Genomic DNA, 13,551 nt, shown 5'->3' with positions numbered 1-13,551 from the left:
ACTAAACATTTTCTTTATATAGGTTGTTTAGGGAAGGCATTTCTGAAGAGGTGGTCTTTGACCTTAGAGTTGAGGGATGAGAAAAGTCAGCTACAGAAAAAGGAAATTTTTTAAGTAGAGGAAACTAGCAAATGCAGAGGCTCTAAGGAAGGGATACCCTAGGTATATTCAAGGAACATTAAGAAGGCCAGTGTGTCTAGGGGGTAGTAAGCAGGGTTTTCAGGGAAAGGAGTATATGAACTGGATGTCTAGGGTTAGACCAAAACCAGATCACATAGGGTCTTAGAGTATAAAGGGAAGTCATAAGAGGATGTTAAGCAAGAATATGATACAGTTGAATTTATGTTATCAAAAAATTTCTCATACTGCTATAAGAAGAATGGATTTTAGGGCATGGAAGCAGGAATCCCAATAAGAGGTTGTGGCAATAGTTCAGGAATAAGATGATGGTCACCTAGACTAGGAGAGAGTTGGACTCATTAGAGATAAATGCTGGAAGTAGAATAGATAGCATTTGCAGATGGATTGATTTACTGGGTAAATAAAACATAAGAATAAAAAAAGATGGCTAAATTTTTTACTTGAGCAATTAGTCAAAAAACCGTGCCTCTTACTGACACATGTACTTTGGGGAAATGTAGAGGGATAACCATTACTTTTTTTCCCGTTCAACTTCCACTCCCACTTTTAAATATAGCATTCTGATTTTTCATTGGGCATTCTCCCTCCTCCTACTGAATCATGTTATTTGTATGGGCGTTCCTCCATTTCCTAGCTCAGATATGGGTAATGAGATGCAAGCTTGGCTAGTCAGTGTTTTCAAATCTTCCATCAAAGTGATTGACTTAGTGACCACATTTGGCCCAGTTAGATGCAACCCTGAGACTTTGGATTGAGCTAAAAGAGATAAGGTGCTCTTTTTCCAAAGTGAATGGTAAATTAGGAGGATTTCATTTTGGAACAGCTAGAGGTTATCACACTGGGAGAGCATGCCAGAGAATGAGGCCAGTGCAGAGGCAAACCAGGCCAAATGGTAGAGTGAGACACCAAGTCCTGATGGTGTTTTTAATCCCCTAAAGCCCCATGCCTGAAGCGAAATTGGCTCTGGAACTTTCAGTTATCTGTTCCAAAAATTAGTTTTTGTATGCTTGAGATGATATGAGTTGGGTTTCTCTTCCATGTAACCAAGAGCTCTTATTAATACAGGTGAGAAATTTGATTTAGGTATATTAAGATTGAAATGCCTGTTTAGGTTTGCCAAATTAAAATACAAGATGCCCAGTTTAATTGGGCTTTCAAATAAATGATGAATAATTTTTTTAGTGTAAGTGTGCCCCAAATATTGCTATTTCTGGCAAGCCCATACCAATTAGATAACAAAGTGGAGATGTGAAGTGGGTTGTTGCCTCTATAGAGCTAGCGCTCCAGAGAGAGGTCAGGGATTTTGATGTATATTTGGAAATTGTCACATTAGTGACAACATTCAAAGCCATGGGACTAAAAAATTAAATCTTGGGAAACACGGCAGATAGAGTTGAGGCAGTGTCCAGGGCTAAACCTAAGGAAGGCCCATTCTGTTGAAGTCTGGAAGAGAAGGACGAAATTGTAAGACTGAGAAGAAACTGCCAGTGAAGGTGGAAATAGTGTCAAGGAGAGTTTTTACTTTTTAGAAATGAGTTTCAAGGCTGGAGTCCTCAACATCTCCAACAAAGATTAGCAAACTTGCCTGTCAAAACAACGGACACCCTTTCCTCCTTGGCACTTACCTGCTGAGCCCTTTCAACATTTTCAGTATTTCTTGTAACTATCCCAATGTCCAGGCCCCTTTGGCCATTATTGGAGACATCTAGAAACTTACCTCCTCTTTTTTTTTTATTGGTGCAGAGATGTGCCTTCTCTGCTGCCTCTGATATTTTTGGACTTAAAAATCCCTTTTCTGTTTCTGTCAAATAGCTCGAGACTTTAAAGATAAGGAAGAGTTAGAACCGATATGTGCTATGACTAACTACTAGTTCAAAGTACTCTGTTCAGGTGTGAGAATAGGGAAACAAACAGCTCTAGTGAACAGTTGTTCATGACCACAGTGTTACCAACATTGCAGAGCCTACTGACTTCTTTTTTTTGTCAGCCTCACTGTCTGACTTGTCTTCCATCTTCACTCTATCCAGGTGTCCTTATAGGGCCAGCAGTCACCCTCTTTGTTTCTCCCCAGTTACCTTCCTTTTCTTCCTTTAACTTCTCCCTTAATTAACTGTGAAATGGAAGTGTACAGTGGGAGGAGTTTTTCTTTCTTTGTTTTGTGATTCTCTTTTTATTTTTAACCAGATTGTTTATAATTATAAAGTAATAAAACTTGCACAAAACGAAAAGAATTAAAGCAGTCATATAAGGGACAAAAAGTAAGCACTAAAAGTCCCCTTCTGCCACAGCCCGTCTTCTTGAGATAATTGTTAACAGTTTTTGTCTATCTAATTACTTACATTTATTGTACATTACACATTGCTTACTATGCTCCAGAAGCTATTAAAATGCTTCAAATACGGTCATTTATTTAATCTTCACAAAGGCCCTTTGGCAGATAAGGAAAGTGACCTATAGAAAAGATAAATAACTTCTCCAGAGTCACAAAATAAGTATATATATGCATCTTTAATATGCATGATATAAATATTCTCTGACAAAAGTAAAATACACAGATGACTTCAGTGATACCCATTTAAAAAACGTGCTGCTGTAGACATACTCTTTATTGATACAAACACTAATAGAACTTTTGGGTCTGCAGAATTTCTTTAGTGGCATTGAGCCCCACATCTGTTACTGTTCTTGTCAGTGAGCTCAACTTCCGCTAAAGTTATCATTCTACAGAACTTTTCTCCTTTGTGTGATCTGAGTGGGAATCTTTTTATGGGAGTTGCTGGAAATACCCAGAAATTCAATTTTTTATATTTCAGGCCTGCATTTCCACACAAAGTGGACAGTACTTGCTGGGCCACACCTACAGCATTGTCACAAACTTAAAATTCCCATTCATCCAAAGATGATTTTTTTCAGCCATGATATGGGGCAGGTAGCTTTTGATTGGCAAATAAGCCACTCAGTTAATTGGCAGAAATTTGCAGGTTACTTCTCAGGAACAAGAAGCATAGACTGGGCTTGGCTTCCTCCAGGGAACTCTGTTCTGACTTCCAGCAGCACTGGGGCTTGTGGCCTCCATTTTTATCATGAAGCAGGCATTAACACCATAGCTTCCAATGTCTGTTTTGTGTTACTTTCTTTATTTCCAACACTCTGAGAATTCTGATCTTTGCTTGTGTATTTGGAATTGGAGAGAGAAATTAATGCATGTGCTCAGTCGTCCACCTTGACTCAAAAGCTTTAGTACCACTTTTATGGTACAGATACATAAATCTTAAGAACATGTGGTCCACTCACTTTCTTAATTACTCCTTGATTTTTAGTATTTGATAAGTTTCAAAAATTGTTTCACAAGTCCCTTCACTCTTTGCTATCCTCCTCCATTCACAACCTCCAAACTAAATGTTTTAACTTTGGCAAAATATGGAAAGACTTACACAAAAGGGCCGATGTATTTCACTGTGTTTTGTTTATAAGTTTAATAACAGTTTCAGTTATGCAAAAAATATTTATCTTAGTGTAATACTGCATATATTCCCTCACTTCTTTAACTAGGAAGAGTACTAAAACTGAACAAAGTCTCCTCACATTGAGAGAATGTAGGAAGTAACATATACTTCAAAATGAAATGGCACATAGAAAAAATTTTTTGTGCCTCAAGGAGAAATAAATTTCTAATACAATTTAAATATTCTTATCCACAAGGAATAGGAAATCTAATAGCTTGCTTGTGTTTGAGCAGCAAGCCCCTTCACAAGATGGGCTTGGGAAACTTTATAAAGGCAGACATTTGATTATAAGTTGGGCGATTTGATTGCATGACACCCTGGTCAGGCGGCATTAATATATCTGTTTTTAAAATAGCCTTCCCGACTATTACATTTCACTTGATTCTCTGAAAAACTTAACTTGTTTGAGACGCTATGAAGGCAAGGTCAGAATTTGGGTCACTATCTTATTTAATACCTAATGTTTCCCTTAATGATAAAGAAGATATTTTTGAGCCTAATGCCTTCAACGTTCCAAAATATTGGTTGAGCACCTACTACAGGAAAAGCACATTATTAATTAATTCCAATTTCTTTCTTAGAAGCCTTTCCCATTCTAAATTTGCCTTTAATCCAGGACTTTTTGCTTCTTAAAGATTGTGACTTTCAGTCAGTGCCTGCTTAGCCACTTCCTAGATTTTGGCAAATGATTCTATAAACACTAATTTTCTGTAGGTGTAAACCAGATTCCCATATGCTGTGCTATCTGAAAACAATGAAAAGGAGAAAAGGCAGTGGACTGAAAAGGAACTCAAGAGAAGCGATTAAAAGGTCCACACTAATTCACAATGATAAAGAATGTCAGATAATCTTGCTGACAAATTCTCTAGAAGTAGACTCCTTAGTTTTTCAGGGGAAAAAAAAGTACCTGTTTTGAGACCATAAAGCCTTGGCATTTATTGTGAGAGACATGGAAACTTCCACACAAAGACATAGAGATAATCCAAAAGTCTTTTATTGACCTTAAGATGTATATGTCATATATATGTTATTTATATTTATATATCATGATATATATTTTTATTTGTTTAAAAACATTAAGCACCTTTCTATGCTAGAGCGAATACTGAACAACTCATATCTGTTCCAATTTTATTCTTCCATCTAAAGTTAGTAAGTCGATAATATTTTTAACTTCTGTGCATATAGTTTCAATATTTACACAGTTTTTATTACATCCCAGGATTTCTGGAATGATTATCAGCTGGTATTTTTATAACAGTGTTTTCCAGGGATTTTGACTGCTTCTACAGTTAGCAAACAAATACCAATTTTTGTTTGCATTGATGAACACTGCAATATGATTTCACCTGAGATAATGGATAGTTTTTTCTATATTTGATAGCTTTTCCTATCCTTTTCTTACAATTGTAACTTTTAGATGAATCCTTATTTATATTGTCCTCCATTCTAACATAACACCAACTAAAGTGAAAAACAGCATACTGCATTCCAAAGTCAAAGTGTCAGATAGTTCTCCAGGATGACTCGATGACCCCTGTTCCTAAATATTTGCATTCATTTCAGGACTCAGGAAAATTGTCACAAATAATGGCTGTAATTATTACAGTACATTTGTTCCCTAAATCGAGTTTAGGGAGAAAAAGTTATGCTGTTACTTTTAGCGATGATATAAACTAGGCTCTTGAATTGAGGGATCACTTCTGAACTGACCTGGAAAGGAGACACAGCTACGGCGGCTTCAATTACATTAATATGGAGGACCTGACTATTTTAAGAGCTATTTAGTCTTATATTTTGGGGCCAGGAATCACAAAGTTGCCACCCCTTCAGTAATTCTAATGCCCAAATAAAGAAGGAAATGTGATTTATTTATCTATTCTACATATTTATTATTATTTTAATGTAATCCATCTTAATTGTTTATTAATAAATACTGAAATTTTATTTGGACGTTTGCAGATGTAAAGCTAAGTGAATTCAGGATATAAGTCACAAAATTAAGGTAAGGTTCTTTTATAGACTATTTTTAGTGATAAAATCAAACGCTTCTAAATCAACTGAGACTGTATATATCTTTCAATGAAGTCCCAAACTGGTAGCTTTATTGTGTCAACCTTGGAAGAGTCAGTCTAACAAAAAGGGTGATAGTAATTTGATTTTTAAATTGACTTCAGTTTTTATTTATTATAATCTTAAATTCCTATTTCCCATCGTACTAGTATATCTGAGTTAAAACAAAATATAATATGAATGGTGTTTGCATATAAACCATCCTTAAAATCTTTCAATTTTGCTTTTGTCACCCTTCATTTGTTATTTTTTTTGTTTGTTTGCTAAGCTGATTGTTTGTCCCCCCATTCCAAATTATTTGTATAAAACTGAATTATCTATCTTACCAGCTACAAATAGTTTTTTTCATTTTTGAAAGTAGAGAATATTTTCAGAAACATAGTCTAAGTTAAAAAAAAAAAACATGGTAAGAGGAGAATAACACCAAAAGGGAAGAGGAATAGTGATTTCTATGGTTACACTATTAAATAACAATAGCAACAACAACATTAATAGTGTTATTAGGTACCATTTGTGTAGCATTTATCATGAGCTCTATACTGTTCTAAGTGTTCATGTACACTAACTCATGTAATCCTCACAACAGTGGGAAAAAAGTCAAAAAGTGGTTAAGTAATTTGCTAAAGGTCACAATGGAAAAGTCACAAAGGAAAAATGCAAAAGTCAAGTTTAAGCAGAAGATTTCTTTTTTTAATTCAAGAATGTTGTTAAGTGCAGCTACTTGAGGAACGCAGGAATGAAAATTCTAAAAATATTGAGATATCAGGAAAAAAAAAACTTACCTAATTTTCAGGGACCTGAATGCAAAAGAAAGATATCATGAGTTCCTAGAAATAAATCAAATTAGCCTGATTAGCCTGTCAATGAATTTTATGTTGAAAGACCAGACTTCTGAGGCTCAGTTCCAATCCCATGTTTGCTAGTTTCATTGGGCAAGTCATGTTAATTCTAGGCCTGGATATTTTTCACTCTAATAAGAGGGATTTGATAAATTTCTAAAGACGCTTCCCCCAGATCAAATAGATTACCTTTATTTAATACTATACCAGCCATGGATTTTTTTTGCTGAAGTTTTAAAAAGTGGGATCACCTAAGTATAATGCATTGGAAGGATACTGGAAGAATTCAGTGTCTTGAAGGGAAAGGCAAAGAACCAGGTGTGGTCCAGACTGGAATCTGGTGTCTAGCTAGCTAGCTAGCTTACTTGCTTTATTTATTTATTTATACTGCTGCGTTGAGTCTCCGTTGCTGGGTTTTATACTGCTGCGTTGGGTCTCCGTTGCTGGGTTTTATACTGCTGCGTTGGGTCTTTATTTTGGCTGCGTTGGGTCTCCGTTGCTGTGCATGGGGGCTCCTCTTCGTTGCAGTGTGTGGGCTTCTCAGTGTGGTGGCTTCTCTTGTTGCAGAGCATGGGCTCTAGGTGCACAGGCTTCAGTAGTTGTGCCTCTCAGGCTCTAGAGCACAGGCTCAGTAGTTATGGTGCACGGGCTTAGTTGCTCCGCGGCATGTGGGATCTTCCCGGACCAGGGATCGAACCTGTGTTTCCTGCATTGGCAGGCGGACTCTTACCTACTGCGCCACCAGGGAAGTCCCAGAACCTGGTAGCTTTAGAAGACCTTGATAATTTTTTTTTTTTTTTTTTTTTTTTATTTTATTTTATTTTATTTTTTTTAACATCTTTATTGGGGTATAATTACTTTACAATGGTGTGTTAGTTTCTGCTATATAACAAAGTGAATCAGTTATACATATACATATGTTCCCATATCTCTTCCCTCTTGCGTCTCCCTCCCTCCCACCCTCCCTATCCCACCCCTCCAGGCTGTCACAGAGCACCGAGCCAATATCCCCGTGCCATGCGGCTGCTTCCCACTAGCTATCTACCTTACTACGTTTGTTAGTGTGTATATGTCCATGACTCTCTCTCGCCCCGTCACAGCTCACCCTTCCCCCTCCCCATAACCTCAAGTCCGTTCTCTAGGAGGTCTGCGTCTTTATTCCTGCCTTACCCCTAGGTTCTTCATGACATTTTTTTTTTTCTTAAATTCCATATATATGTGTTAGCATACTGTATTTGTCTTTTTCTTTCTGACTTACTTCACTGTGTATGACAGACTCTAGGTCTATCCACCTCATTACAAATAGCTCAATTTCGTTTCTTTTTATGGCTGAGTAATATTCCATTGTATATATGTGCCACATCTTCTTTATCCATTCATCCGATGATGGGCACTTAGGTTGTTTCCATCTCCGGGCTATTGTAAATAGAGCTGCGATGAACATTTTGGTACATGACTCTTTTTGAATTTTGGTTTTCTCAGGGTATATGCCCAGTAGTGGGATTGCTGGGTCATATGGTAGTTCTATTTTAGTTTTTTAAGGAACCTCCATACTGTTCTCCATAGTGGCTGAACCAATTCACATTCCCACCAGCAGTGCAAGAGGGTTCCCTTTTCTCCACACCCTCTCCAGCATTTATTGTTTCTAGATTTATTGATGATGGCCATTCTGACTGGTGTGAGATGATATCTCATTGTAGTTTTGATTTGCATTTCTCTAATGATTAATGATGTTGAGCATTCTTTCATGTGTTTGTTGGCAGTCTGTATATCTTCTTTGGAGAAATGTCTATTTAGGTCTTCTGCCCATTTTTGGATTGGGTTGTTTGTTTTTTTGTTGTTGAGCTGCATGAGCTGCTTGTAAATTTTGGAGATTAATCCTTTGTCAGTTGCTTCATTTGCAAATATTTTCTCCCATTCTGAGGGTTGTCTTTTGGTCTTGTTTATGGTTTCCTTTGCTGTGCAAAAGCTTTGAAGTTTCATTAGGTCCAATTTGTTTATTTTTGTTTTTATTTCCATTACTCTAGGGGGTGGGTCAGAAAGAATCTTGCTGTGATTTATGTCATAGAGTGTTCTGCCTATGTTTTCCTCTAATAGTTTGATAGTTTCTGGCCTTATATTTAGGTCTTTAATCCATTTTGAGCTTATTTTTGTGTATGGTGTTAGGGAGTGTTCTAATTTCATTCTTTTACATGTACCTGTCCAGTTTTCCCAGCACCATTTATTGAAGAGGCTGTCCTTTTTCCACTGTACATTCCTGCCACCTTTATCAAAGATAAGGTGTCCATATGTGCATGGGTTTATCTCTGGGCTTTCTATCCTGTTCCATTGATCTATCTTTCTGTTTTTGTGCCAGTACCATACTGTCTTGATAACTGTAGCTTTGTAGTATAGTCTGAAGTCAGGGAGCCTGATTCCTCCAGTTCCTTTTTTTGTTCTCAAGATTGCTTTGGCTATTCGGGGTCTTTTGTGTTTCCATACAAATTGCGAAATTTTTTGTTCTAGTTCTGTGAAAAATGCCAGTGGTAGTTTGATAGGGATTGCATTGAATCTATAGATTGCTTTGGGTAGTAGAGTCATTTTCACAATGTTGATTCTTCCAATCCAAGAACATGGTATATGTCTCCATCTATTTGTATCATCTTTAATTTCTTTCATCAGTGTCTTATAGTTTTCTGCATACAGGTCTTTTGTCTCCTTAGGTAGGTTTATTCCTAGATATTTTATTCTTTTTGTTGCAATGGTAAATGGGAGTGTTTTCTTCATTTCACTTTCAGATTTTTCATCATTAGTATATAGGAATGCCAGAGATTTCTGTGCATTAATTTTGTATCCTGCTACTTTACCAAATTCATTGATTAGCTCTAGTAGTTTTCTGGTAGCATCTTTAGGATTCTCTATGTATAGGATCATGTCATCTGCAAACAGTGACAGCTTTACTTCTTCTTTTCCGATTTGGATTCCTTTTATTTCCTTCTCTTCTCTGATTGCTGTGGCTAAAACTTCCAAAACTATGTTGAATAAGAGTGGTGAGAGTGGGCACCCTTGTCTTGTTCCTGATCTTAGTGGAAATGCTTTCAGTTTTTCACCATTGAGGATGATGTTTGCTGTGGGCTTGTCGTATATGGCCTTTATTATGTTGAGGAAAGTTCCCTCTATGCCTACTTTCTGCAGGGTTTTTATCATAAATGGGTGTTGAATTTTGTCAAAAGCTTTCTCTGCATCTATTGAGATGATCATATGGTTTTTCTCCTTCAGTTTGTTAATATGGTTTATCACATTGATAGATTTGCGTATATTGAAGAATCCTTGCATTCCTGGAACAAACCCCACCTGATCATGGTGTATGATCCTTTTAATGTGCTGTTGGATTCTGTTTGCTAGTATTTGTTGAGGATTTTTGCATCTATGTTCATCAGTGATATTGGTCTGTAGTTTTCTTTCTTTGTGACATCCTTGCCTGGTTTTGGTATCAAGGTGATGGTGGCCTCGTAGAATGAGTTTGGGAGTGTTCCTCCCTCTGCTATATTTTGGAAGAGTTTGAGAAGGATAGGTGTTAGCTCTTCTCTAAATGTTTGATAGAATTCGCCTGTGAAGCCATCTGGTCCTGGGCTTTTCTTTGTTGGAAGATTTTTAATCACTGTTTCAATTTCAGTGCTTGTGATTGGTCTGTTCATATTTTCTATTTCTTCCTGATTCAGTCTTGGCAGGTTGTGCATTTCTAAGAATTTGTCCATTTCTTCCAGATTGTCCATTTTATTGGCATAGAGTTGCTTGTAGTAATCTCTCATGATCTCTTTTATTTCTGCAGTGTCAGTTGTTACCTCTCCTTTTTCATTTCTAATTCTATTGATTTGAGTCTTCTCCCTTTTTTTCTTGATAAGTCTGGCTAGTGGTTTATCTATTTTGTTTATCTTCTCAAAGAACCAGCTTTTAGTTTCATTGATCTTTGCTATTGTTTCCTTCATTTCTTTTTCATTTATTTCTGATCTGATTTTTATGATTTCTTTCCTTCTGCTAGCTTTGGGGTTTTTTTGTTCTTCTTTCTCTAATTGCTTGAGGTGCAAGGTTAGGTTGTTTATTCTAGATGTTTCCTGCTTCTTAAGGTGGGCTTGTATTGCTATAAACTTCCCCCTTAGAACTGCTTTTGCTGCATCCCACAGGTTTTGGGTCGTTGTGTCTCCATTGTCATTTGTTTCTAGGTATTTTTTGATTTCCTCTTTGATTTCTTCAGTGATCACTTCATTATTAAGTAGTGTATTGTTTAGCCTCCATGTGTTTGTATTTTTTACAGATCTTTTCCTGTAATTGATATCTAGTCTCATGGCGTTGTGGTCAGAAAAGATACTTGATACAATTTCAATTTTCTTAAATTTGCCAAGGCTTGATTTGTGACCCAAGATATGATCTATCCTGGAGAATGTTCCGTGAGCACTTGAGAAAAATGTGTATTCTGTTGTTTTTGGATGGAGTGTCCTATAAATATCAATTAAGTCCATCTTGTTTAATGTATCATTTAAAGCTTGTGTTTCCTTATTATTTTCATTTTGGATGATCTGTCCATGGGTGAAAGTGGGGTGTTTAAGTCCCCTACTATGAATGTGTTACTGTCAATTTCCCCTTTTATGGCTGTTAGTATTTGCCTTATGTATTGAGGTGCTCCTATGTTGGGTGCATAAATATTTACAATTGTTATATCTTCTTCTTGGATCGATCCCTTGATCATTATGTAGTGTCCTTCTTTGTCTCTTTTAATAGTCCTTATTTAAAGTCTATTTTGTCTGATATGAGAATTGCTACTCCAGCTTTCTTTTGGTTTCCATTTGCATGGAATATCTTTTTCCATCCCCTTACTTTTAGTCTGTATGTGTCTCTAGGTCTGAAGTGGGTCTCTTGTAGACAGCATATGTAAGGGTCTTGTTTTTGTATCCATTCAGCTAATCTGTGTCTTTTGGTGGGAGCATTTAGTCCATTTACATTTAAGGTAATTATCGATATGTATGTTCCTATTCCCATTTTCTATATTGTTTTGGGTTCGTTATTATAGGTCTTTTCCTTCTCTTGTGTTTCTTGCCTAGAGAAGATCCTTTAGCATTTGTTGTAAAGCTGGTTTGGTGGTGCTGAACTCTCTCAGCTTTTGCTTGTCTGTAAAGGTTTTTATTTCTCCATCAAATCTGAATGAGATCCTTGCTGGGTAGAGTAGTCTTGGTTGCAGGTTTTTCTCCTTCATCACTTTCAGTATGTCCTGCCACTCCCTTCTGGCTTGTAGGGTTTCTGCTGAAAGATCAGCTGTTAACCTTATGGGGATTCCCTTATGTGTTATTTGTTGTTTTTCCCTTGCTGCTTTTAATATGCTTTCTTTGTATTTAATTTTTGACAGTTTGATTAATATGTGTCTTGGCGTATTTCTCCTTGTATTTATCCTGTATGGGACTCTCTGTGCTTCCTGGACTTGATTAACTATTTCCTTTCCCATATTAGGGAAGTTTTCAACTATAATCTCTTCAAATATTTTCTCAGTCCCTTTCTTTTTCTCTTCTTCTTCTGGAACCCCTATAATTCGAATGTTGGTGCGTTTAATGTTGTCCCAGAGGTCTCTGAGACTGTCCTCAGTTCTTTTCATTCTTTTTTCTTTATTCTGCTCTGCAGTAGTTATTTCCACTATTTTATCTTCCAGGTCACTTATCCGTTCTTCTGCCTCAGTTATTCTGCTATTGATCCCATCTAGAGTACTTTTAATTTCATTTATTGTGTTGTTCATCGTTGCTTGTTTCATCTTTAGTTCTTCTAGGTCCTTGTTAACTGATTCTTGCATTTTGTCCATTCTATTGTCCATTCTATCTCCAAGATTTCGGATCAACCTTACTATCATTATTCTGAATTCTTTTTCAGGTAGACTGCCTATTTCCTCTTCATTTGTTAGGTCTGGAGCATTTTTATTTTGCTCCTTTATCTGCTGTGTGTTTTTCTGTTTTCTCATTTTGCTTATCTTACTGTGTTTGGGGTCTCCTTTTTGCAGGCTGCAGGTTCGTAGTTCCTCCTGTTTTTGATGTCTGTCTCCAATGGCTAAGGTTGGTTCAGTGGGTTGTGTAGGCTTCCTGGTGGAGGGGACTAGTGCCTGTGTTGTGGTGGAAGAGGCTGGATCTTGTCTCTCTAGTGGGCAGGTTCACGTCTGGTGGTGTGTTTTGGGGTGTCTGTGGCCTTATTATGATTTTAGGCAGCCTCTCTGCTAATGGGTGGGGTTGTGTTCCTGTTTTGCTAGTTGTTTGGCACAGGTTGTCCAGCACTGTGGCTTGCTGGTCGTTGAGTGAAGCTGGGTGCTGGTGTTAAGATGGAGGTCTCTGGGAGATTTTCGCCGTTTGATATTATCTGGAGCTGGGAGGTCTCTTGTGAACCAGTGTCTTGAAGTTGGCTCTCCTACCTCAGAGGCAGAGCCCTGCCTCCTGGCTGGAGCACCAAGAGCCTTTCATCCACACGGCTCAGAATAAAAGGGAGAAAAAGTAGAGGGAATTAGTAGACGTATGAGGAAAGAAAGAAGGAAAGGAGGGAAGGAAGGAGGGAAGGAAGGAAGGAAGGAAGGAAGGAAGAAAGAAAGAAAGAAGCAAAGAAGGAAAGAAGGCAAGAAGGAACGAAAGGAGGGAGGGAGGGAGGGAGGAAGGAAGGAGGGAAAGAAGGAAAAACAAAAAGAAAGAAGATACAGTAAAAATAAATAAAGTATAATAAAGTTATTGAATTAAAAAATTCTTAATTAGAAAAAAAAAAAGGACGGGTAGAACCTTAGGACAAATGTTGGAAGCAAAGCTGTACAGACAAAGTCTTACACAGAAGCGTACACATACACCCTCACAAAAAGAGGTAAAGGGGGAAAAATCATAAATCTTGCTGTCAGAGACCACCTCCTCAATTTGGGATGATTCGTTGTCTAAAGGAGGGAAGGAAGGAGGGAAGGAAGGAAGGAAGGAAGGAAGAAAGAAAGAAGCAAGGAAGGAAAG

This window comes from Tursiops truncatus, chromosome X, assembly GCF_011762595.2.
Source record: "Tursiops truncatus isolate mTurTru1 chromosome X, mTurTru1.mat.Y, whole genome shotgun sequence".
Classification (NCBI taxonomy): domain Eukaryota; kingdom Metazoa; phylum Chordata; class Mammalia; order Artiodactyla; family Delphinidae; genus Tursiops; species Tursiops truncatus.
The sequence above is the reverse complement of the archived record's forward strand: the minus strand, read 5'-3'. Positions refer to the sequence as shown.